Source organism: Amborella trichopoda, chromosome 6, assembly GCF_054954075.1.
Source record: "Amborella trichopoda isolate Santa Cruz 75 chromosome 6, AtrichopodaSantaCruz75HAP2 v2.0, whole genome shotgun sequence".
Classification (NCBI taxonomy): domain Eukaryota; kingdom Viridiplantae; phylum Streptophyta; class Magnoliopsida; order Amborellales; family Amborellaceae; genus Amborella; species Amborella trichopoda.
This window is the reverse complement of record NC_142341.1, coordinates 34,323,677-34,351,259: the sequence shown is the minus strand read 5'-3', so window position 1 is coordinate 34,351,259 and position 27,583 is coordinate 34,323,677. Positions and strand designations below refer to the sequence as shown.

General features: G+C 38.2%; 1 long non-coding RNA gene across 5 annotated transcripts; it reads right to left on the bottom strand.

The window, feature by feature from the left end:
• LOC148781712 (uncharacterized) lies at window positions 1–27,583 on the bottom strand. Of its 5 annotated transcripts, XR_016057791.1 has the most exons (3): window positions 2,641–2,923; window positions 2,296–2,330; window positions 1–1,181 (listed from the first exon to the last, which is right to left on the bottom strand). It is a non-coding gene; the product is annotated as an uncharacterized LOC148781712 (long non-coding RNA). The 5 variants fall into 5 exon arrangements; XR_016057790.1 differs by lacking the exons at window positions 2,296–2,330; window positions 2,641–2,923 and adding an exon at window positions 27,393–27,583; XR_016057792.1 differs by lacking the exons at window positions 2,296–2,330; window positions 2,641–2,923 and adding an exon at window positions 27,407–27,583.

The window sequence follows — 27,583 nt, the reverse complement described above, 5'->3', positions numbered from 1 at the left end:
TTTAAATGAAAATGGGAGGCCCTCATTCCATAAAATGTTGAGACCTGTATATACAAGAGTTTCATCATTCTCAACTAAGAGAAACCCCATATCCTTGCATGAATTTCAGAGACCCCATATCCTTACATCAGTTTCGTAACAAGAGACCCCATACATCTAATTAACATCAATTTCAGAGACCCCATCCATCTAATTAACATCAATTTCAGAGACCCCATACATCTAATTAACATCAATTTCAGAGACCCCATACATCTAATTAAAAATAAAGTCCGTCAACCAACAGTAGGCTGCACAGTAAGAATTCAACAATTAAATATCAAGTACAAATTAACTAAAATCCTAGCGGTTTATGAGATGATCTTTTACATGCATGTTATGAAATAAATTCCTGGTGATAAACAACATAGTACATTGAAAAACAAAAACCATGAGTTAGGCTGTATTCTGGTCAACAGAAATAATGAATCAGCTTAATCAGACCTTCAGTAAAGGGATACTCTCTTGAGAATCACAATGATAATTCATGTGAGCAGTATGAAGAGCCATCACACGTCCTGACTATCCACTCCCTTAATCAGAAAAACAACATTATGTACTAGTGCCATAAGAAATACAATAGATGCACCAGATCCAAAACAAACGAATAGATATTTTTGGTAATGTGATGCGAACAACAAAAAGTAATAACATGGAATTGCGGGAGTTTATTCATGTCCCTCAAGATGCCAATGATTCTAGGTTCCCGAGGTGTTCAGAACACATAAAACTTACAAGCACATGGTTATGCAGATTCAAACAGCACAACCATCATTCTCTAAATGGCATCTGCAACAACAGCCAATTGTTTTAAAATACTGTGCCCATATAAAAAACTAAAAAACCATGGGAACTTCATATAAGGTCAGAATCAAATAATTTTGCCTTCCCCAACTAAAAGATTTGAAGTTTTGAACAACTAGCTCACCAACCGATCCCTTGAAGCCTCGTATGTAAGTAGTTCACCAAATTCTACCATTGCACTCCCTATAAAATCCGACTAGAGGAAGAGTCGATGAACAGAAAGTAGTCCATTAATTGTAAAAACAAACCATGCTCTTGCCCTCATATCCCACTCAAAATCGAATGCGGAAGGAACAAAAAGAACAAGAAGGAAACAAGGGCATGTTTGTTGTCCATACCTATAATGAGAAAAACAATTCTTACTATATCAAAAAGTTCTCTTACATTAGACATTTTGCTAACAAAAAAGAACACAGCAGAATCAAAAAAAGAAAATAGCACTAGAATTCTAGAAATGCACCACAACAGTAGCATAAAATAAGAGAAATACAGTGATTCAAGAAACTAAATAGTTCACATGATTCAAGAAAATAAATAAACTCAGTAAAAATAGCAAACCAATTCCTTTGGCAAATCAATCTTATTGATACAGTTCACATGATCATGATTCACATATAAGGTGGTTTTATCTAATTCCAAACTCCTTTGATAGCATCCATTCAAATATTTTCATCAAAAGCACTAGAATTTTAGAACTAGATTGCTGAAGCCAAGAACACAGAGTAGATCATCAGAAATAAATTAAATCATCAGTAAAATAGTCACAATATCAACTTAGGACTATGGGAAGCAATTCTCAGTGACAACTATCCAATGGCTAGCTCCAAAACATTCCATGTAAACATTATTTTAGCACTAAACGCATATCAAAACAATCATATCAGAAGAAACCACAGCAGATAGAATCGATATATAGAAATAAATGAGTCAATTCTTTATAATAAAAAAGACAAGCAAATTTCTATATGACAGTCAATTCTTTATAATAAAAAAGACAAGCAAATTTGATCAAGGGTCAAGAACTATGCTCAGTAAACAAACATATGCTGCAACAACCATTGAAGGCAGTAATTTCTAAAACCCCAAAAATAAGCATTCAAACAACAGAGAGAGATTCATTTCCCCATGAACTAGCCAGAACCCACAAATTTGCAGAACCACCACAAAACATCCAATTAAAGCAACTTCAAGAAAGAGAGAGAGGAAGATGGTTCATTCCTCTATGAACAGAAACCGAAATCCACATAATTAACACAATTGAAACCACAACATCCAATTACAGTAACTTCCATGGAACCACAGCAAGAAAAGAAAAAAAGGTTGAAGAAAAAAGGTTTCTTTCTCTAAAATCAAGCACTCTTGAGATGGAGAAATGGTTCTAAATAAAAGGAAAACGTACCCAATCACCATGGGATCTCAAAAGCATGGGATTAAACAAGGAATTAGGCTTACCTGAGATTTAGGATTTTTGTGGGGAACGAAGATCCCTAACAGCAATAATAAATAAATAAAAACAAAAACAAATAAATGTGATAGATATCCCAGATTTTTGCAGATTTTACAGGTTCTTCTGAGGTCCCTTTGTTAAGCCATCAAAATATACGGATTTGAGCAAGAAAATTAAAGATAAATTTAGGGTTTCTGTAGGGGATTCGAAGTGCTTCAACAAAAGTACAAAATCAGAAAAAATAATAGAGGAGAGAGAAAGCTACATTTTGGTGGATCTGTTTTTCTGCTCCCAAGAACCCTAGAAAAACTGATAACAATAAATAAAATTAGGAAAAAGATTAGGCTTACCTATTTGGAGTGATTGAACTTCAACAGCGAGACAGAGGAGCACTTGTAGAAAAGCAACGGTGGCTTGGCGCAGAACAATGGCGCAGAGAGTGATGAGGGAGAGAGATGGCCCAGATGGGATTCGATAGAGAGATGGGTTTACAGTCTTAGATCTCGAGTCACAAAGACGTAAAGAAAACATGGAGAGAAACCCTAATATTGAGAGAGAGATAAGGGTTATGGGTTCTCAAATACAACAGTGGGGATTAGTGTTATTAAAAGTACGGTAGGGATAAGGTTTGAAAAATTATAAAAGTATTATATATATTATAAATATAAATTAATAAATAAATGTGTGTGTATAAATATATATATATATATATATATATATATATATATATATATATATTATTGAAAAATTCGGGTTGGATCCTGATCAAATCCACCCCAACCCGGATCCGTTCCGAATTACTATTTGGATTCGAATTTCAGATCTGGATCCGAATTTCACATCCAAATCTTGGATCCACACCTGGATCCGAATAGGATCCAAAATTCGGGTTTCGTATCAGATATGGTAAATTCTCAGCCCTATCCAACTAGACTAAGAAGGTTTGCAAAAATTTTCCTTCATGATTTCTAATAACAGGTATCACGGCTTCACTAGGGTTACTGTTTGAGTAGCAACCAACACAGGTTCATTTAAGATTGTCATGTTCATCAACAAAGTAGCTGTTCATAAATCACGCACAATATTGAAAATAATTCTGATGTGGCTCCATCCAAATTCATCCAAAAAAAGAATTTAGCACGCTGAAAAATAGGCACAGAGATACTGAAGCATTTCAATTGAGTAACTTAGTAGTTATGACTGAAAAATACCAACTTAAACTCCATTTCTAAACTAAAAAGACAAGCAACAATAAGAGAGATATAGAGAACGAGATGGAGAAACATAAAATGAAAATGGTACACAAGCCACGACCCAATCTATTCAGCTTAATGAGGATACCATGTAAGCATGAGGTGCAGCCATTTTAAGATTGAAGGAGTTTACAGGAGATGAGGAAGACTTCGCATGATTGGTAACTAAGCCATACAGTGCTGTAAGACACTGGCTTGCTTCGCATAGGCTACAGCTTTTTGCTCTATGCCAAAACCGCTATTATGAACCATTTCGAAAACGGCAGCAAAAGCTCTACAAGTTGAAACCTGCTTTGTAAATTTTCTCAAGTAATAGGGCTCAATAATCCACTTCTAAAGCCCTGAACACCAAACCTGAATTTTGTTGCACAAAGTCGGCTTGTATCACCTCTAGGGTTCCACCATAGCTCTCCAGTACAACCCATCAACCTCAAATCCGAACCTTTCCCATACTATCCTTGTTGAAACTAACCCACTATCCATTGGGGTCCCCCTTCAACCCAACACACGGCTCCCAACAATGACAGCTCCCAAACCCACATAGCAATGCACCCAACACAACCACCATACCCCAACCACACAAGCCACGACTCCCCACAGCCACACTAGCAATCCAGCCCCCATGGACCAGCCTCACATCTCCACCTTAGACTCCACTCAAACACAACCCACCAGAATTTAATGTGGCCTCCTGCACATCCAACCTCAACCCCTCGAGTTCCTTCCCATTATGCAATTGATCACCCCCATAACTCTCCCAATCCCCCAACCCCCTCTCCTGCCCCTGCCCCTTTGTTGTGAACTCTAAGTTTATATTTAATTTCCTCTTATATTTTAAGTTCCTAAGGATTATTTGTCTTTTTCATTAATCAAGGGCAATTTTGTATTTTGGACTTTTTATTATTAACATAAAAGGATATAAGTGGGGCGTGGAGCTCTGGTGGACAATAATGTGACCCTATTTCCCTTTCTTCCTCACATGACTCTCTCTCTTTCTAGATCCTAATCTTTCTTGTACTCTTACATATTAGTTTGTTGTATGTTAACTTGGTATCAGAGCCGGAAGCTTCAAGATACTTGGTCAATGCGCCGAATATGTGGAAGCATCACAAATCCCCGCATACGAGCGATGCACCAAGAGCCACAAAACGCATTACGTGGCTGCATAATGCGTTATGCGGCTGCATTTGATGACAATTGAAAATTTGATATCCTAAATTGTTTACTTCTACTATTGTGTTAGAGCTTCAATATGAAGTCTCTGAACTCTCAAAACATTGTAGAAACTCCTTTTTACCTAGTATGATGGAAGTATTGTTCCTTTTGCTATTGTGCATTATGATGTGTAGGATCCTTCTCTTGTTATTTCTATTCTTAGTTATTGGTAATTTTGTTTCTTTTGTGGATGGTTACTCTCGATGTACGTGGAACATTCTTAGGAATACCAAAGATGAAGTTCTTGAAATCTTCAGGTTTTTCATAAAATAATCCACTCAGTTTGATACTAAAACTTAGTTACTTAAATCTAATCAAGGTGAAGAATACTACAAACAAGTTATTATCCAATCTTGAAGAACATGGCATAGAACATCAGAATTCTTGCTCACATACCCCACAACAAATGGGGTAGTTGAAAGAAAGAACAGACATCTTGAAAATTAGTCGCACTCTTCTCGAGTAAGAATGCCAATGTTCCCAATAATTACTGATCAAAACTATAGCTATTGCATCCTATCTCATCAATGAGGATGTCTTCTCCTGTTCTAGACTACAGATCTCCCTATAAACTTCTTTGTCATGATCATCCACATTTTAGAGTTTCTACTGAGGTCTTTGGTTGTGTTATCTTCGTTCATGTTCTTGGTCCGAATCGTTGAAAGTTGGACCCCAAGTCCATGATATTTTTCTTGGTCATCCGCCCTATCAAAAGGTTACAGATGCTATGATCCAGTGTCGAGGAACAAATTTGTTTCAATGGATGCAACCTCCTTTGAGTCAACTCTTTTTTCTCCGACCTCTCTTCATGTGGAGCATAGTGTGGAAGAGAGACCTACTGTTCCCCTTCGCGTTCCAATGTTTTCTGATTATGGAGGATAGTGATGGGCAGTTTTATGATGTTGAAGTTGGAAAAAAGGAACTAAAAGTCTAGATGTGAAGGAAACGTTTGTAGACTGAGAAAGGCCATCTATGGTCTAAAGCAGTCCCCTGGGGCTTGGTTTGAAAGGCTAAAGGTCCTGTTGAAAGAATTGGATGTCCTTAAAGTCATGCTGAAATACCTTATTCATCAAACATACCAAGACTAGAACCACGGTGCTAATTATATATGCGGATGACATTGTTGTAATAGGTAATTGTCATAAGGAAATTCAACAACTACCGAGTGTTCTGGCAAGATAATTTGAAATCAAAAGATTTAGGCCAGCTAAAAGTTTCTTTCTTGCAATAGAAGTGGCCACGTCAAAAAGAGGAATCTCCATCTCTCAAAGAAAGTACATATTGGAAGTCCTTAAGGAAACATGAAAGCTTGGTGTTAAACTAGCTCATACACTTATAGAACAAAATCACAAGCTTGATGACCCGAGGGGTGAAGCACTCGAGGATATGGGTACATTTGAAAGATTAGTTGCCCAACTTATATACATTTCATTTACACAGCCAGATAATGTATATGATGTGAGCATGATTAGTCATGTTATGCATTCTCCACGAACTATCCAACTTGAGGTTTTTGTCAGAGTTCTCAAGTATCTAAAATCATCATCAGGGTTGTTGTTTGCTAATGATGGGAACTTACGAGTTTGAGGCCTACACAGATGCAGGCTGGGTTGGTTCTATTATGGATCAAAGATCATCATCAAGATATTGTACTTTGTTGAAGGGAACCTTGGAGAAAAAAGCAGCCATTTGTAGCAAGATCAAGGTTAGAAGCTGAGTATAGATTTGTGGTTCATGGTGGATGTGTATTACTCCGGGCTAAAATCCTTTTATGAAAACTTGGCTTTTTTGTGAAACTGCATTGTGATTACAAGGCAGCAATCAGTATAGCTCATAATACAGTTCAGCATGATAAAACTAAGCATATAGAAATAAATTGGCACTTTATTGGACAAAGGGTTGCTTCCAATAAAGCAAAAGCCAACTAGAAAGCACTCATATCAAGGATATTGGGAAACCTTGACTGCAAATGATTTTAAGCAAGTTGAGCATGACAGATAATAAGCACCAGCTTGAGGACAAGTGCTATCAATAACTAAGTTAATATTACTTTTTTCTTGTATTTATGTCTCTAAGGACTAATGTGTTTTTTCCCCTTACTTAACAGCAGTTTTGAACTTTAAACTTTTTATTATTAACAAAAAAGCAAGGTTTGAAAATTCGGTGATCCGGATTGAGAATCATCGATGGCGATCTGGTTCCTTTTATATATCGGGTACCAGCCAGGTTATATAGCAAGCACGCCTATCGACTACAGTAAAAGCCATGCCATGCGCCTATCTAGCGCATGCTAGCTTATACCAGGTTAGCTAGCTTCTTACTGACATTAATTACAATGCTATCTCTCGCTTAGCAATCTTTCCATCTCTGTCAATCTCTCATTGAGAGTCCAGTAGTCAATCAGACTTAGAATTTGTTCCCCCTAGGACCGGTCTGATCTGGCCAGTTCCGTCAGAAACCGGCCGAATCCGTCGGTTCTGATCCAAACTGGCTTAAATGAGGAACATTTATGAATTCTTTTTTTTCATTGCAACTTTTGAAATTTTGTTTGAAAACGAGGGGCAGGAGCCCGCATATTTAATCTCAAAAAGAAGTTACCTTTACGTGGGCCCCACCTCATTGTTGTGCAACTCCTTGCAGCCCCACCATTTAACTAGTGCGTGCACTGAAGGTTTGAGTGTGGCCTTTTATGAAGGCCATGCATGCTCCAATTTTTGATGTGGGACTGAATAAGGGGTCTGTGGGTGACTAAATGGGGCACGGGTAATTAAATACGGGTGATTAAATGGGGCTCTACGGGTAATTAAATAGGGTGGGTAGAAGAATAAATTGAGGTAAATATACAGGTGATTAAAACATGATTAAAAATTCATTGTTTGAGCCATAAGAAAACTGTGTTTTATTTATTTATTTATATTCAAATTACATAATGATTTATTTTATGTTATAGTTGTACATAAGGTTTTTTAAATTCGCTGATATTATAAGACAGTTTAAATTTATTCTTATTTGTATACTAAAATAATTATAAAATATAAAGTAATAATTCCAATTTTTAGTATATAATATTATAGTTGGTTAGGTTGTGATAATTTTGGATGACTAGAGAGAATTAACAAATGTTTGATGTGATACTAACTTCACTTTATAAAGGGTATTTTTTTTAACCTTATAATATGGAAGTGTTTTTTAGTATTTTTTTAATCATGTTTAATGCAATATCATGATATTATACTATAATTAATTATTATACAGACATCTAGACAGGGAAACGCCTTAGTATTCACTTTTTTTGGAAAATAACAAAAATACATAATATAACAACCCCAAACTTTTTCCAAAACTCAAAAAACACTATTTTTTGAAATTTTTTGAAGCCAAACCGGCCGATTCTCCAATCCGGATCGCCAATCCACTTATCCAACACGGTTTTTGAAGTGATCTATCCAGGTCACCAATTGGTTTTTTAAAACCTTGCATAAAAGGATATAGGTGGGGCGTGGGGGTCTAGTGGACGTGGTTGTGACCCTACTGTCCTTTCTTCCTCCTAAAATGACTCTCTCTATCTCTCATCTATCTTTATCTCTCTAACTTTCTCTCTTTCTAGATCTTAATCTCTCATACTCTTTCATTCTTACATATTAATTTGATGTATTTTAACTAGCCCCCCTCCCATCTAGAAAGTGCCATTAGGAGACAACCTTCGTACTCTCAACTTGAAGCCTCCATGTCTCTTCCCCTAACACCTCAGGAGTTGTGCATCACCTAAAGCAGCCGAGACACCTGGCACCTTTATGCAGGAAAATCAAGGATCATCACTTGAGACAAGTTTGCCCTCCCCCAATCTTTAGTCCCCTTGGAGACACAAGTGGAGACTTCTTCCTACGTGGATACCGAATAATTGGCTGCACTCAACGCACTAATATTCCCTTATAGTAGTCCAGGTGCTCCAATAGGCTTTGTGTAGAGGTGCAACAAGCATCCTAGGTATTTTAAACCCTCGGGCATCCATTACTATGCATTTCCACAACTTGCTCCATGTAATGAACCTCATACAACAACTACCCCTAAACCTCCTTCTGAACCGCAACCCCCTTGACTCTCTCAATCTTCTCTGTTAGTCCCTTTTTCTCTCAAACCACCCCCACAATGTCACCTCCTCTCCCCTAGATCCCATCCTCTCACACGTCCACTACCAACCTCGCAACCCCCTCCCTATCATGAACCCAAGGGCGCGCCGTCATGGTGCCACCTCTTCCTCTTTCATTTTATTCTTCTCTCAAATCACCCCCACAATGTGGCCACCTCTCCCCTAGATCCCATCCTCTTATACCTCTGCCACCAACCCCTCAACCCCATCCTTATCACGTAATGGCACCACCTCTACTGTTCCATACCCTCTCCTTCTCTCCCCTTCTTCCAAAGCCACCCCTCCATGTCCCCTGCTCCAACTACAACCCCCCCACCCCCCCAATAAAAAAGAAAAAAAGGAACCGAAAAAACCAATTACAATCCCATCTTCCTTTCTTTCTTTTTTATTTTAGGTAATTTAGTGGGGAAGACAGGCCCCTACCCGTGTTTTAATAGATTAGGGAGTTACATTTTGAAGGTGTTAATTGGGGGTGTCAGCGGTAAGAATGGATACCACGATGTGGTAACTAGGTGTGGGGATGCTACCACCACGACCCCTCTAATTTTCTCAAAAACACTCTTCCCCATTCTCATGAGTACAACCTCTTTGCAACCCCTTAACTCCCAAACGATTGGACCTCTAAACCTGGGCCTTGCACCCTCAACAATTCTGCTAGCTGAGCTTAGGGTGCACAACTTCCACCTCATCAAGGGCATGCTACCACCTTTCATAACCTGAACGAAAGGTTTCTCAAAGTTATGAGAAATTGATCAAAACATCACTTATTGATATTAGATTTAATTTTGGATGTTTTATAAATCTATTAGAGGGTTTTTTAAACGATTTTGAGTCCTTAGAAACATCTTAAAGGTGGAAGTTTTGAGATCGAGCAATCAAAGTTGGTGGTTTTTTTTTATTGCGTGTATAAGTTGTATTATTTTGAGATGTCTTTTTTGGGATCTAATCGAAATGGTGATCCGGGTTTGAAATATGGCTACAACCCAAATCCTTTGGATAAAAATTGCATAAGATGCAAGTTTGGTGAAAAGGATACAAAAAGGGGCATAAACCGGTTCAAGAAATATCTTGCCAGTATCAAGGGGGATGTTGCCCCATGTAAAAAAGCTCATGGTGCTATTAAAGAGGAAATAAACAATTTTCTGAGTCTTGTAAAAATGAAAAAAGATGAGAGACATGCCTCCATAGTAGAGATTAGGTCTGAGGTTCAAGTCAGTTATGATGATGATGACAGTGATGAGAACAGGGAGGGATGTCAAGAGGTAAAACAATCCATTATTAGGGGGAAGGGAAAGGGAGTTGTAATTGCTTTTGAGAGTTCGAGGCCTAAGAAGCCTCGGGTTAGAGAGCCCTATGGATTGTTTTTTGCCCCGCCTGACCTTGAGGTTGCAGGAGAGAAAGCAAAGAAACAAACCATCATTGAAAATAGAATCAAGAAGGAAGAGAGCAAGAGAGAGCTACTTTTTATGTTGCTACATGGTTTTATGTGGAGAGCATTCCTTTCAATACCGCTCGCCTAAGCAGCTTCTACGCCTTAGTAGAGCCATTTGGTCAATTTAGGCCTGCGATGAAACCCCTAACCCCATATGAGCTTCGGAGCCTCTTTTGAAAAAAGCGGTGAGTGTCACGAAGGATGCTGTTGAAGTTCAAAAGGGTGCATGGGCTTAGTATGGAGTTTCTATTATACTGATGCTTGGAGTGATAGGAAGAGAAGAAGTCGGATGTATTTGCTGGTGAATTGTCCTTTAAGGATTGTTTTTTTTTAAGTCTATTGATGCCTCTGATAATAGCCATGATGCCCATTACATATTCCAAGTTATAGAGAAGGGAATCAAGGAGGTTGGGGAGCAGCTTGTTATACAGGTTATCACAGACAATGCTGCTCCTAATGTTGTTGCTGCTAATTTGTTGCACATAACGTACCCTAGAATCTTTTAGACCTCGTACAGTAAACAAGGCAAAATCAGCTACAAATTTCATTTATAGCCACACTCTCACACTCAACATGATGCGTAGATTTACAAAGAAGTAAGATATTGTAAGGCCTAAGGTCACAAGATTTGCGACCTGGTAATTATGCCTGCATAGCATACATTCGAGGGGAGTCCAATTGAGGCAGATGTTTACCTTGGATGACTAGAGAGCATGCAAGTGGTCCAAGGATCAGGTTGGGAAGAATGTGAGAGATATTATCCTTTCTAAGGCTTTTTGGCGAGGGGTGAAAGGTGATCTTAAGGTATTTTTTCCTCTTGTCAAAGTCTTTCACATGATTGATAGTGACAAGGTTTTTATGGGCTACATATATGAGGTTATGGAGAGATGCAAGAGAGAGAGAGCCCAAAATTTAGATAATGATGAGAGCCACTATAAGCCAGTTTGGGAGGTTATTGATGAGAAGTGGGATAGGTAGCTACATCGGCTTACATGCAGCTGCTTATTATTTGAACCCAGCTTTTTTTTATGTTGATAGGGATATACACACAAATGACACAACTATGACTGGATTTCATAAGTGTGTAGATGTGCTAGTCCCTGATCCAAATATCTAGGATATTATATGTGCTGATGAGCTGATAAATTACAAGTGCACATTAAAGTCTTTTGGGAGTCCAATGGCGATGAGGCAAAGGACCAAAAATGATTCAGGTAATAATATTCTTAAATTCATCAAGTTCAAGTAATCAGGTTTCATTTCTATAAATTCAATTATTTATCTATGATCTTATTCTATATCTTTGCAGCCAATTGGTGGAGCCAACATGGGTGTAGTGCTCCAAATTTACAAAAGTTGGCCATTCGGATCTTAAACCTAACTACTACCTCGTCCGGTTGAGTGGAATTGGAGTACTTTTGAAGAGGTAATTTGTATTAGTAATTTAGAATTAAAGTAATTATTAGTTTTGTAGTATTATTATTATCTATTTAATTATTTATATTAATTAGTTTCATTTCATTTTGTTAGATTCATACAACGAAAGAAACAAGCTTGAATCAAAGAGGCTCAATGACTTAGTTTATGTCAAGTATAATCGATTCTTGAAGGACAGGTTCGCTAAGAGAGATAAGAAAGACCCCCTCAGATCAAAAACTATGGACAATGCTATGGAGTGGTTGGTTGATGATGATCAGGTCGAGGGATATGAAGGATTAACATGGGACATGGTCATGGATGCCTCAGGGACATCAGCCGACCTCCTAGGGCCACTAGATCTTTTTCACAGAGGAGCAGGGTGAAGGACGAGGAAGAAGCAGAGGCAGATTTAGATTCGAAAGAGATAGAGGAGCATGACCATTATGTAAAGGAGGGAGATGATGACGATGATGATGGCATCGACTCTGATGCATATGATGCAAATGCAACTGATCCTACTTTTTTCATGATGAATGATAAATAATGATTGAAGATTCTTTTGAGTCTTCAAGTATTTCTTTGATTTTTGTTTTCCTCCTCTTGGCTGTGTATTGTGGATAGTGGATTTGTGATTCCACTGGTTTGGTATTTAGTAACTTTGGTAATTTGGTTGGTAAATTTTACTTTTTAAGTTTTAACTATGTGGAATGTGGATTGTGGAGTGTGGACTATCAATCAGACTATGGAATATGGATAATTCACAATTGAATATGGACTTATGGTTATGGTCTTATGGAGTGTGTGCTCTTATGTGTTGTGTAGTATACTTTTGAATTTTGATGTGCTCTAAAACCCTAATTCTTATGTTTTATACAGTTATACTTATAATGTTAGAGACTATAGAGACATTTTTCTTACTACTGGGTCGCTCAGGTTTTGGGTGCCCACCTAGCACTTTTTGAAACACTGCTACTCGCTCTACCTCAATTTATCCTCCTCAAAGGGTCTTTGCCCAGGCACTCTTGAAGACACCCAGCCTACCCACAAACACCTGCAAAAAAAAAATTTTGGGATAGAATATTCACGACTTTGGCCACCAGGATAAGCCATCCGTGCTTATTCGTAGCAATACTTCATAGATATATAGGCAATTATTGAATTAAACTTCCCCATCCAACCCTTCAAAAGGTTAGGCAAGTTTAGGGCAGATGCCCCTACTAGGCCCATGGAGCCTAAGAAGGTATCTGCCTTATCTGGGACACCTAAACCCACGACCCAGTCTCCTCCCACATCTAAGTGGCAAATCAGACCTTTGAGGAACCTCTACTAGTCAAAAGGGACATTGTAACGTTACTTACCAAACTTCGTACTCGAGCACTCTTGGTTTGGGAATACAGATGGCTAACCTACCCGCAGCGAGTTTGTCCCTAGATAAAGTCTCTTGATTGGAGAGACCTTTTTCCCAATAGTAAGTTCGTCAAGTTATCATCAGCCTGGTCTAGGAGAAAGCTCCACATCCAGAAAGCTTATGAAATGCTCCTTTTCTGCGAATTCTAAGGTTGATTCCCCAATGGATACTTTCAAGCTTCTAAAGGACTCAAGCAAGGTTGCCCCTTTCCTTTTCACCATTGTGGTAAAGGAACTGAGTCCTTCTTATCTCCCGGCTATCTCAGCATGGCTTATTAACGGGGTTCAAATCCTCTAGACTTGGCCCAGAAATGACCCATTTGTTCCATGCGAACAACACTCGAATTTTCTGCAACTCAACCCCCAATCAAGTCGACTCTTTGGCCTTTCCTATGGTGCTTTTAAAAATTCCATTAGGCATGAAGGTCAATATGGAAAAGACAAAAATCATGGGAATAGAGGTAGATCAGCAAAACCTTCACAACCTTGCATGCAAACTGAGTTGTGGGATAGAACCCATACCCTCAAAATGCCTTACGCTCCCTGTTTATATAGGAAAGCCAAAGAAGCACCTAAGGGATCCAATACTGGAGAAATTCCAAAGAAGACCGTTACTTGGAAAGGCAGATACCTAGCCTGGGAGGTAGAACTCACCTTTTAAAAGCCACAATTTCTAGCATCTCCATCTTCCGCATGTCCCTCTTCAATATGCCAGCTAGTATAACCACCAAACTCAAAAGCCTGATGAACAAATCTTTTGGTTAGGAGCAGAAGAACCCAAGAAAATCCATCTTGTAGCCTAGAACAAGGTATGCACACTATAAAAGGACAGGTCTAGGGATCCAGAAGCTAAGAGTGCAATTTAGCACTCAGGAAAATGATGGCGGATATTTGTGCCCAACAAGACCACCTATGGAAGTTACAAAGTTCAAAACAACGGATTCGGGCACCTAGGCAATTTGGGTGCCTAGCCACCTACGCGTTCGGGGGACCAGCCCAACAACAGGTAGCCCTGACTAAAATAAACAAAAAACACCCCCTCCACCCCAGACATAAAAAATTGGGGAGTTCTTAGGGCTGCTTTATAGCCTTAGGGAGTTTTTAGGGCAATTTTAAAGCCCCAAACTCCTCGTGATCATGAAATAAATAAAAACATAATAGTACAACAATACAATACTACAATGAGTTACTACTAACTTGTAAGTTGTAAGGCATTAAAATGCTTGAAATACCAAATGTCATTGTAAGAACAAGGAAACTAGAAGTCAATACTAGAAACGAATCCATGGATGTCGGTGAGAAGTCCATACTATAAAAGAATACGATATATGCTCAATTCCATCGTCCAAATGAGAAAAAAAATCGATAAATCACCAAAAAAATCAATCTTTTAACTACAAACATGTAAATATATCATAAAAGAAAAAAAGTAAAAGAAAAAACACATGATTCATAACATAATGTGTTGTAACAAAATCAAATCGGTGTCGGTGCAAACCTCGTCTATTGGGTCACCAAAATTTCTCAAAATCAACTATTTGAAGCTCCAAATCCACTCACGAACTATTGTCTTCGTTTTGGGAAGAAATCGAAAAAATATAAAAGTTATCGATCTTTCGATAAATCACAAAATAGTGGTTTTTGAAGGGTTTTTCTCACCCTAAATGCCACGGATTGTATAATGGGGGTTTAGAATACCCCTTAAAACCCTTTTCTCCCTTTTTTCGGGGGAAACATTACATATTCTACCCTCACCCGAAGGTTTTTTTCTGCCGCCCGAAAATTGTTAAGGTGGTGCTTGGGCGGCGCCCAGAAGCAAAATGCCTTATGCTGCCAACCAAACTGCACCTATTCGTTTTGAAAAAATTTCCGCCTTCGTGGCTGGGCGGCCGAAATTTCTAACATTAGGAAGTTAATTATGGACCAAAAATATGCCTAGACAACTCAATAACAGTCCCCAAAGACCATCCCTCTGCCCGGGTTTAGAGTTAAATTCTAGGAGGGACTGTACTTTTGGAAGGACGTCTGGATCAGTGATCTAGCTTTGGGGGATAGATAGCTGAACTTCGTAAGGATCGCATCCTCCCAAGATCTGACTCTTTCCCATTCTTTCAAAATCATAGGGAATTATTCGATGTCGAATCCAACCTCCAGAAAGCCATTCAGCAATAACAAGGCATAGGATCTGGCCCAAATGCCCAAAGTCCTGCACCTCTTTTACACACCCAAGGAGTGGACAGCTTCATCTGGGCCCTGGCAAGTTCAGGGTTCAAAATATCATCTTTCTACAAAACAATGAACCCAACCCAACCCATCCAGTCCAAAATCTATTAGTGTGGTCACTCCCTACCCAAAAATTCGGTCATTCAACCGGTTGGTGCTATCCAATAGAGCTGTCACCACTGATCAACTCCAAAGGAGATGTTTTCCAGCTCACAAATGGATACACTACGTGTAAAGAGGCAGAGGTATCAAACAATCACCTTTTTCTATACTGCATGATAGCCTCCCAACTGTGGACAGATATTCTACAGAACTTTGATCGGGAACTGGCCATGAGACAATCTGGTCCATTTCGAGAGAAATGGATGCATCTTTTGAGGGACAGAATCAAGCCTCCGGGCACTAAGAGACCGCATCAAATCCACTTTCTGGGCTAAAAATCACAAAGGTCCCCATAACTTCTCCATGAAGGACTTCCTAACAAATTGGAGGAACATCCTATCCTTCAGACCATCTCCCATGCATAGATTGAGCCTGTGGAGACCACTGGATCAGGGTTCCAACAAACTCAATGTCAATGGTGATGTAACCCCAGATCAGTCAGCTTCGAACCCATTCGTAGAGACACCACGGTCACACCCTCTTCTCACACTCCAGGCACTCGAAGGTCTGGAAAAGGTTAGCTAAACTGAGGACAGTGCCTCTCCCCTCGTAGTCAAGGGAGACTCCAAGAATGTCATTCTCCAGGCTTCCAAAAAAGCAAAATGCCTATAAAGATTACTTCACCTTTTTTACCACATATTTTACATTTGCAGGCAGCTGCAGCCACCTTCATGCATGATTGGTGGGAGGCCAACCATGTAGCTGGCGCCCTGGCCATGGAAGGAGCAGCTGGGAGGACTGATGAAGGAGACTGACATGTACTCCCACTGGCTTTTGTTAGTGGGACTGTATAGGCATCATTTTGTAGATGACCAACATAACCTACCAAATCTTATTTTGAGGGAATGCGGACACCCACATTTTGTATGTCCAAGGAGGAACCAAAATGTGGCATGCCCAACTCTACCATATGTAGTACTTCTGTTAATACAAGTTAATATTTCTCCAAAAAAGACTGTCAGGGATATGTAATTGTCCCCGAAACACTGTAGCCCCTCTCAAAAGTAATGAATGTAGCAAGAAAGGACAACCAACATGATATGGATCTCTCCCCATTCCAGCTTGTACCAACCCAGACCTACAACAAACTAGGAAGATAGTCAATCATAACCCAATAATTTTTAAATAACCATAACCATACTTGTGCCAGCAGCCAACTAAACTTTCATAGAACCAACAAATGATCCAGGTTGTTCCTTCTTGTACTAAATAAACATTTCCAGGATAATCATACCCATGTTATACATGGTCAACTGGATAAGTGTCCTTGTAAACATAAGAAATGAAAACCCAAGTCTGCATCTTCCTTCAAACAAATCAGGTAGGAAAAGTAGGATAGGCCCCCACATGTTTTATGGCATACAAGACATCAATTGTGAACACTCCAACAATATCCAAGTTGTACGCCACCTTATCTGGTCCATGACCTGTCTTATGAAAATTATTTATCAACCTCTGTAACTCAATTAGCAATGTTTATCCTATGTTCAGTAGATTTCTTCAAAGGTCTCACCTTGAACACCTTGAGGACTCAAAGAAAAACAGTTACCAAAAAGTCTTTATCACTGTGCAGCCCAGCCCTTCCAAGAACTGGACCTCCACATCCTCCCCAACACTATTTATCTATCCAAACCTTCTCATATTTGCAACGAGAATCCTCATACTTAAAATAGCTATTCAGACCTCCAAGGCTTCAGAATTCTCTTTGTTCTTTCCATCTCTCATTCAAAACATCAGGAGCATATTTACTAAAACCTCAGGCTGTTAGTTCTTCCCTCTTCATCCTCAACCACCAAATTCATTTAGAAGGTAGTGGTTTGCGGCTTTGCCCATCAACAAGACATCAAGAGTACCTTATTGGCATCCCTCTGCTGATCTACATAGATCATAATCTCCTGTCTACCACCTTTCAACAAAACATTGCAGTTATATTCATTTCCCAAGGCCATATGAATCATAAATAGTAATGTATAGTAAACATTTGTATTGGTAATGAAGACTTTAGAAAAGTCTTATGCCTGGCATTGAGAACACTGTTTTTACAAACAGAATTTCTCAGCCGAAATACTTGACTTCTTCTAAAACTGCATACTAAAAGATCATAGTAGTCGGAAACACTCAAGATTCTGAATTCTGAATCATTTTACGAATCGGAATCACGACTGGCTAGAAGATTCTTGTTTTCGGAATCAACATATGTAGATGGGGAATTACGGTAAACGAGATTCCTACTTTATTGGAATTGAGATTCGACCCAAATGGAATCAAGATCTTTACATATGAAATCGAGATTCTGAACTCTCCAGAATCGAGTTTCTGACCTATCTGGAATCGATTCATAAGGAATCAAGATTCCTTCATGCATGGAATCGAGATTCCAACATCCTTGGAATCAAGTTTCTGATGCATTTGGAATCGACATCTCTCTCTCTCTCTCTCTCTCTCTCTCTCTCATAATAAGGCAAAGGAAGATAAAACCACGGAAGCCCTTCAAATTAGGTTCTCGAAATAATCTATGAGTGAGAAAGTGTTTTTGAGATAACAAGATCAAGAATGAAACACCATAGAAGCCTACAAATGATTGGATTCTAGGTTTAGAGAAAAAAAGATAGTGAACCGAGATTCGAAAAGTTGGAATCAAGATTCCATAAATGTTGGGATCGAGATCGGCAAACGTTCAAAACGAGATCCCTAAACTAAGGAATCAAGACTTCCTGAATTCAAGGAAAAATGTTCCGTGAAAATTCCTTGTCAGAATCGCAGAATTAGGATTCCGAAGCAAAATCGCGACCTGGGCGAAGAGATTACGGTAACTATGTGAATGATCACACGAAATGGGCAGTCAAGGATGAATTGATGGGAGGATCTCAACCTATCCTCAACCGAATTGACTATGTCCTCAACTCTACCAACATCTACGTTCAAGCTTCTTGCCAAAAAATCATTTCAAGATACTGACCATCACATTCAGTGCCCAAATTTCCTAAAACAAGCTGCCCACACCTTCCGCCTTTCCCAATTAACAAAAATAAATTTCAACAACATATTGCAAGTTCTGGGAATCAAATCTACCTTTCCCAAAAAGTACCTGCCAAAGACCAACCTCTACAAACTCTACAACTGAGATGTTTATCAAAACATATACACTGATACGAGCAAAAGCAAGACGATATGAGGGAAAAAAAATTAAGATTTTCCCAAAAAACCTTTGCAAGAACAAATGCGAAAGGGAGCATTTGTTGAAGCAGTAGAAAAGTATACTATTATTTGTTTGAAATCAAAATGCTACCCCAATTGGATACACCTGAAACTAAGCTCCAAACAGCAAGGGGATCCCCAAGGGCCATCAAAGAGGTCACTAACCACCCATATGCAAGGAGCCCAGGGCAGTGTGGTCATCTAGCCTCAATTCTAAAGCTTTCAAAATTCAGATGAGGGACATTCTTTGAGCCAGAGAAGCGTATGAGGCATAATGATGGACTTCCAGATTCCAACCCAAGGCAAACTCAAGGCAAGGAAAATCATTTGCAAGACAATTAACTTCTGGAAGGACATTATCCAGGAATATTGAACACAGATAAGAACTATAGAGACATCAGGCATGTTTCGCATAAAATGACCCACCACACAACTGATAAACCACTAGTTTTTTCTATTCCAGAAATTGGCATCGCAATCTTGAAAGAATGAATTCTTGAGACTTGTCTAGGGGACCATGAGCCAACTTTTTTTCTGAACAACTTATCTCAAATTTATTCTTCTGAGATGATGCAAGTTACCTTGGGTTTCGTCATAATGTTTTCTAGATAACCAAAAAGATATAGACATACAGATTACCAGCACCATAGCAACCAAGAGCCACACATCAACTGGAGTTCAGTTTTACCTCATGTTCATGCTCATGCCCATTTGCATGATCTTCATGGCCCTCCCATGGGTGGTGCAAACCCTTAAAAAAAGAGGAATGTAAAACAACTGAAAGTCATGGAAAGTATATGTATATCAACTTCCAAAGACTTAAGGTACACAAAAGTTTACCAAAAGTACAGCACCATCTTGCTTAGCTCTCTGTACATAATCCAAAACCTAAAAAATGATTTACGCGTGAAAAGGTTATCTCTTTTGCGACAAGATTATTTGCACGGGCGGGAGCACATCCAATAATTAATCCCTCGGGTGAAACACTAGCTAGGAGTATTTTTAGGATCTCATATTTTGAGGATGTAACCTCCTCAACCTGGAGACCAACCTTAAAATTAAAAGTTAAAAATAAAAGGGAATCACAAACAATGTATACATTCACGAAAGAAATGACATCTCCACCACTTCAAAAAGAAAGAAATAATATATCTGTGCTAGAAAAGAGAAATGTCAATTTTTGGAATAGTATGGTCAGACCTAAGTGTTTAATATATTCATGTAAGAAATAACGTCTCCACCATTTCAAAAAGAAAGAAATAACATTTCCAAGTTGGAACAAAGAACATCCAATCTTTGGAATGGTATAGTCAGAGCTAAGTGTTTAGGAAACCAAAATCTCTTTTTTTGCAGAAAGTACTTATCTGGTGATTCTAAAGTTAATCCCAGAATTTCCGATCAAGAAAATACTCCTAGGTAGGTCTTTGTCAAAGAGAGCTGTATAGTGTGCTCCAGTTGGAGCATTATGTCATAGTTGCTGGTATCTTCCAACCTAGGTGGCAAACCTACTCCAGAATCTCGTCCCAGCACTCTGGGAAAGGGATCTTGATTTCTAAATTTTGGGATCTTAATCCCACTGATAGGGATGTTGATTCCCAACTCAAGGACCAAGATAATGACCAAATTGATGGTTCTATTTATTTATAACCAGCTTCTAATACAACTATACTTTTAATATAATTGCATTGCTTGTTGGCCCTAAGTAAAGAGATCCCTACTTTAAAAGGAATATATAATCCTAGACTATATGTACTCTTTAAGGTTGGGAGCAAATCCCTAAAAGTTTGAAATCGTGATCCCAAAAGCTCAAGATCAAGAACCCTAAATGGTTGGGATCAAGATCACTAACATTTTGGGAATGTCGATCCATATTAAGCATTGTAAGAACAACACTTCCAACCATAGGGATCGTCTAGCATTTCACGATCTCCCGCTCATCCCAATCTCCATATCTTGTTTCCAATCCCAACAACTGTGGAGCATGCTATATGGACTCATCTTTATTAGCCATTACCAATATGATTCAAAGACCTGGAAAACTTCAAGAGAAGTAGCCCAAGCTGGTTCTTATGACACAAAAAAGGTGATAAGGAACATATGATAAACTTGACCAAACAAAATTCAGTTACATCTAAGTATAATTAAAATTTAAAACTAGCCTCATAGTTTAAGTAGAAAGAAAGGTTCATTCAAAATCCCATCTTCAATTGTTGGTCATATGATATCTAGAGATGTAACAGCCATTTGAGTCTAATTACCATGTTTTGTAACCATGACACACTCTATGGCCTGCACCTCCTGTAATCTAAAAAATGGAAGGTAAGCTTGAAATATGAATAATGCTCCCATAAGCGCAAACAAAGGGAGACAAAAAAAAGTACTTTCTCAATCTCAAACACAAAACACTATGAAAAGTTATCCAGAGATAAATAGAGGTCAGGAGGTGTGGGTTTCTTTTGTTTTCAGGTTCAAATGATTGTAGAGAGAGTGTGGATAGTAAGAAGAGAGACGGGGTTTCTTTGTGGAATTCATTATTCCCCTCCCATGGCATACCAATACTTTAAAGATGGTCACTTATTTTTTGAAGTAATATGGTCAACGAAAAAGGTTTACTTCTTTCGAGCTAAAAACCCCATCGAATCAAATTAGAAAAGGCCCCTCTTTCACCATATGGTACCATGTCCAACTTGTTATCATGATCCTTCAATTAGAGTCCAAAGAGAACAGATAAGTACTAATTAAATTTTGCTTTGAGTATTCCTTACTCAACAATTCATATAAGAAATTTTAGTAACTTGCATTTTTTCTAATTGGCAATAAAATCTCTGAATATGCCAGTTTCTTTGTTCCAACAGAACATGCAATCATGCAACAAATTTGCCTATTTCTTGTTACTTGTATTTCTAGTTCTTATTAGTTGCAATAAGAACCTCCTTGTCCATAGCTCTACCAACATAACTGGATTCCAGAAATGCTAGGAAGACATTAATGCAAAGATTAGAGAATACATGGAGGAGAGCTCTAAAAAGCTAAAATAAAGCCTCAAAAACCATTACATGGTTAAATAAGGCACGCTCATTGAAAGCTGAAATAAATTTCTGGATAAAAAAGGGACAAAAGAGGCATGGGTCACAAGGATAATAGTGTTGTATGTACAAATGGTTTACAACAAGACCCCATAAAGGCTCCCATGTAAAGGAGGCAACAGAGAGAATAACTTAAAGAAGAGCAAATTACACTAGAAGATAGCTACAATTATTGAAATAGAGCGTTCCAATAGAACGCGAAACAGTGATCCAACAAATAGCTATGATGACTCTATGAAGCCAGTATTGAATTTACTTGTTTTCCTAGCTTCAGAATTATGGCTCAACAATAAGACAGCTATAATCCATGACTGAAGCCCCCAGTTTCATGAATTAAGGGCCATAGAAAAAAAAAGTTCCATGAAGATGAATGAACTTTTACATTTCTCAAAGGTCTGATCCAAGCATGGGTGTAACAATATGTTAGATGCAATAATGGAAAGGGCTGAACCCAAATAAATGTGTTATCTATGGTAATTTTGTCAATACCAAAGTTGCATAATCACTTTAATTGTTATTCAATTGGGTAAAGCCATGAAGATTGGGGAGCTAGATGATTGTATTTATTGTCTTTTTTACCAATAACTAAATTTTATGAGCAAAATTATTATAATATAAAATTTAAAGAAGCTTTTTCCAAAGAATAATCACTTAAACAGACTTTGATCTATCAAGTCCCTTAGAGCCATCTCCAAGTGACCCTTGGTTTGCTACGTTGCTCACTGAGGGTTTGATCACTACTGAACAGATTCCTAGGCTAGCTTAGCTAGCTCCGATTTGGTCTACGCTTTGAAGCAGGGGAGGGTCAATCAGAGGAGAAGCTCAATCACAGGGGAAGTAAAGTTCGAGACAAAGGTAAGTCATTCCACTGATTAAGAAATTTCTTTCCAGCCAAGAAATAGGTTCAGTCCGCGATACAACAGAATGATCTCTCTTTATCATAATAGAGAGAAGACTAACTCTTTATCAAGCCAAAAGAATTGGCCAACTCATAGGTCTCATAAAATAAAGAGGCTAATAGTAGTTGTAAAGCTCATTTATCTCACTAACAAGTCCAAAACAACATGGGTCGCTCCTCTCCCTAACAGGCCCAACTAGAGAAATAAATAAACTCTAATCCATGTGAGGGGCATACACAACCCACTTCTAAGTCCTCGCAACAACCTAACGACAGCAAGAAAGACTTAAGCATTGCTTGTACACTGTTTAGAAACATCCACCAACTCCAGCCAAGCCAATCCCACAAAATGAGCTTGCATCAAAATTAAATTGATGAAATTGAAGGGGGGTGTCATTCAATGGACCCAAGGTCTATGAATAATGTCCTCTAGAGTGGCCATAGAACTCCAACCACAAAGTAAGCCCACTATCGTAAAGCCTTAAACTCCTTCCTCACAAACACCCATATGATAATGGTCATCCTTTTGCACTCTGTGCGAGTAAAGTAACTAGGGACAAACATGTATACCCCCTCTCTATGATTCATCATTATCATCATCAAAAGCCTTGTCCCAACTATTTGAGATTGGCTACACGAATCCCAATCCACCATTCTGCTCTAACAAAGGCCATACCTTCAGTGAGGGCATAAGTTCCTATATATTTTCTCACTACTTCCAACAATGTCTTTTTCGGCCTACTTCTTGCCTTTTTTTAACCTTCCACTTGAACTAACTCGCACCTCCTAATAGGTGTTGTACTAAGTCTGCGCTGCACCTTCCATTAAGGATTCATGTGAAGTTTTGACAAAGTTTTACATTTGCTGCCTACCTAACAGCACCCACCTCTTTTACCTGAGCTTAGGATGGGTTAAGAGAAAGTTTAAGGTCCTCACCCTTCTTAGACCACCCCCTCTCTATAATTGTAATCTCAAATAAACCTTCGAGGCCATGGAAAGCCCATGACCCTCTCCACGTTAAAAGAAATGATGTTAACCCTCACCTTACCTTTTTCATCGTCCAAATCACAATATTTACCCTTTTGCCTTTTCTTAATAACCCTATCATATAAATGGAATATGGGATGCCTCGTTTAACCTATTTTTGAAGTCCACAAGATGGTAGTGACAAATTGGGGTTCAAGGGAGGTTGAGAGAAAGAGAGGAAGGGTTCACGGGTAAGGAAGAGAAAGAAAGAGGGGGAGTTTTGTAGGGTTTGGATTACGAGGTCATTAAAATTAGAATGGATAATATTATAATCTAAACAATGAAAAAGGTGAAAAGCACAGTGGTGAAAGAAAGTTTTGGTTACATTTCGCTATCCACTTGTTTTGAAAATCATAAGTCGCATTCTCAAAATACCACAAAAATAAGAAGAGTGTGCTTCATAAAATAAGGAATAAAGGTACTCCATCAAAAAACAAAATGAAAAAGGTGCAGAGGCGATTAAGCGCCCGTTTCTTCTAATTTAGAAGGCCATGGGCATTCCATGGACTTGAGGGTTTATTTGGATTACAAGGTTGATGTCTTTTTCCCAAGAAACTAATCAAAGGAAAACGTTATTAAGCGTTGGGAAGAAAAGAAAATCATTAGCCACCTTGCTATGACTACTTCAAATGACTAGAGCATGGCATCTTGCCAACTAAAAACCCCAAATTCAGAGGTGTTAAATCAACCACTTGGACATGTGTTTAAAAAACAAGGGAAAATTATAGGAACCCCCCTTGACCATAATTTCTTGGCATGCTCCTCCAAGTACTTTTTAAACCACCCATTAACCTCAATACTATTTATTTTTTCATCCACCCCCCATGTAAAGAAAGTAGTTTTATTAGTACTAAAATACCCCCCATATATAAACTTTGAAATTTGAGATAGTTTCGTTCTCTAAATATTTAAAATTTCATATAGTTTTTCTCTAAAACTTTTGACATAGTTTATCTCACTTAAAGTTTTCAGATAGTTTCTCTCTAAAAAATTTGAGATAATTTCTCTCTCTAAAACTTGAAATTCGATATAGTTTCTCTATCTAAAAATTTTGACACAGTTTCCCTCTAAAAAATTTGTTTTTCTCTCTAAAAAACTGAAATTTGATATAGTTTCTCTCTCTAAAAGTTTTGAGATAGTTTCTTTCTCTAAAAAATTAAAATTTGAGACAGTTTCTCACTCAAAAAATTTTGAGAGTTTCTCTCTTAAATATCTAATTTCTAGTTATTCAAGAGAGAAACTATCTCAAATACATGGATGGTATTTTCGTCTTAAAAAGACTACTTTCTTACCTATAGAGGTGGATGCAAAAATAAATGATATTGAAGTTAGTGGTGTGACTTGAAAAATACCGGGGTTGAGCATGGCTATAAAGTGTACTCCAAAGGGTATCTATAATTTTCCCTTAAAAAAAATATTAACATTTCATTTCTTATAGTATTTGATTTTCTCGGCACATAGTACTCATTTTTTAAAGCCACACCCTAGCGAAGTAAGTGGTCCACAATGAGCAGCATGTCCAAGTAGCATAACCATCCAAAAGCCTCAACATTTTTGGAGCGCATGAACTAGCCACACTAATTGAGCAATGAACAACATAATTGCTTCTGTTAATAAAGTGGGTAGAGCGATTTTTCCATAGAGAAATTTAGCTTCAGATCGAAGGAAAGATGTGGCAGTATTGTATGGTCCATAGTTTGGACCCTATTACATTTAGGCCCTACATTTTTTTAGTTTTTTTAATTCTCATTTGAGCCTTGCTTCAAAAATCTAACTTTTGAACCATCCAAAATATAAAAAAATGATGTATTTGAGTAGTTCGAAAGTCCAACTTTCAAACATCCTAAAACACAGCAAAAAAAAGGTGTTGGGTGGTTCCAAAATTCAGCTTTTGGACCACCCAAATGCATCAATTTTTTTTATTTTTTTTTATACTGTTCAAAAGTTGAACTTTTGAACCTCCTAAATGCACTATTTTTTTTTATTTTAGGTGGTTCGAAAGTTAGACTTTTGATCCAAAGGTAAAATGGGAATAAAAAAATAAAAAAGTAGGACATCAACATAATATAGCCCACAATATGGACCATAAGGTACCGCCGCATCTTAACTCCGATTGTACATAAATTACTCTTTGCCATAAATGAACATCCAGCATCTTTGGCCAATACCATCTACCCGATCTTACTAATAGGTAAAACCCTCAGCAAACACAAGGACTAAAGATTATCGACCATTGGTTTTCTAAGAGATCTGCATAAGTATGGATTCCAAAGTATGTTGTCAGTCTGCCTCCCACTCTTTACAAACAATTGGAAACTCAAGCCTCAGGACCACAAGGGGCAATCAGAGTCAGCTCTTCGTGCATTAGACAACATGCCAAATATCATCTCTATAATCATCCCTTGCATGAAGTCTAGTGTTCTCCAAACCTCCTTGGCCAACTTTCCAGCACATCTACCTGACCTCAAACTTTGGTGAATCCATTGCTCCCAATCCAATCATATCACTTCCATACAGTTTCAGTTCCACAGGACAACCAACGTGACTACCCACATTAAAGGTCAACATGAAATAGTCCAAACTCCCATTCGCTTGGGCTATTGTACCAGTGAAACTTATTTTCCTTCATGAGTAATGCTGCAAAGGAAACTGTCAATGAAATTGAACTTTGCCACCCACTTGCACACATCTAGGGCATCAATATAAAGTGACCAGTAGGTTGACCAAGGTTGTCTTCATGAGCTCGAAGCATGGAGCTTCATTTGACCTCTATTCCTTGTTTTATGAAGCACATGCTTCTTATTGTTGTGGTGTTTTGAGAATGGGACTTATGATTTTCAAAACAAGGGGATAGCAAAATGTAACCAAACCTTCTTTCACGACTATACTTCTCAATCATTTGCCTCATTCCGTCTCACATAACCCATTCACTGGATAGCTGAAGATTTAAAAACGTACCATCCAAGTTTTTATTTAAAATGCTAATATCCTCACCATTGTTACATATCCTCGTTGCTTCTACAAATAGTGGTCTCAAATACATCATACTTACTTGCTCATTTCAGCCCAAAAAAGACCTTCAGCCTTCTGTCTCCACACATGCTTCAGTTAAGTTATTTCATATCGTTTCCAAAGTAACGATTTAAGAATCGAGATAATTAAAATCCTAATTAACGGTTCCAAGACTGTTTCATCCTGTCCTGGGTAAGATAGTTAAGATCTACTAGTAGTTTTTAGCGCGTTCAATTTATGATAATTAAAAGTCTCTTTCAGAAGATAAAAACAAACCCAAAAGCACACAACCAGATGACTTAATCGAAGGAAATCATAAAGTGCTAACAATTCCCTAAATGGTTGTGAAATAGGCATCAAAATGTGCTTAACATTTACTGTTTCTGGCACAATACCTTATTCCTGAGAAAGATGTTTGCATGATCCAAATGCCGAGAAGAAGTGCTCCTTTAAATCCAAGAACGAGAGAGAGAGAGACAGAGAGAGAGAGAAAGAAGTAGCATCCAATTCATTTGCAATATAGAGAATTGGTATCGAAGTGAAATGATCAAAGTCCTCTTTTAAAATAAGAAAAAAATTTAGAACCGGATTTAGCACAGAGAGAGAGAGAGAGAGGCGTGCCAGTGAGGACATGCCATCGCTTAGGGTGATGGAGAGTGAAGCTTTTGTATGTAGTGCTGTGCTTTTCTCCACCTCCTCTCATCTCCGTCTTCACTTCTGATCGCTTAGGGTGATGGAGCGTGAAGCTTTTGTATGTAGTGCTGTGCTTTTCTCCACCTCCTCTCGTATCCGTCTTCACTTCTGACCAGTGT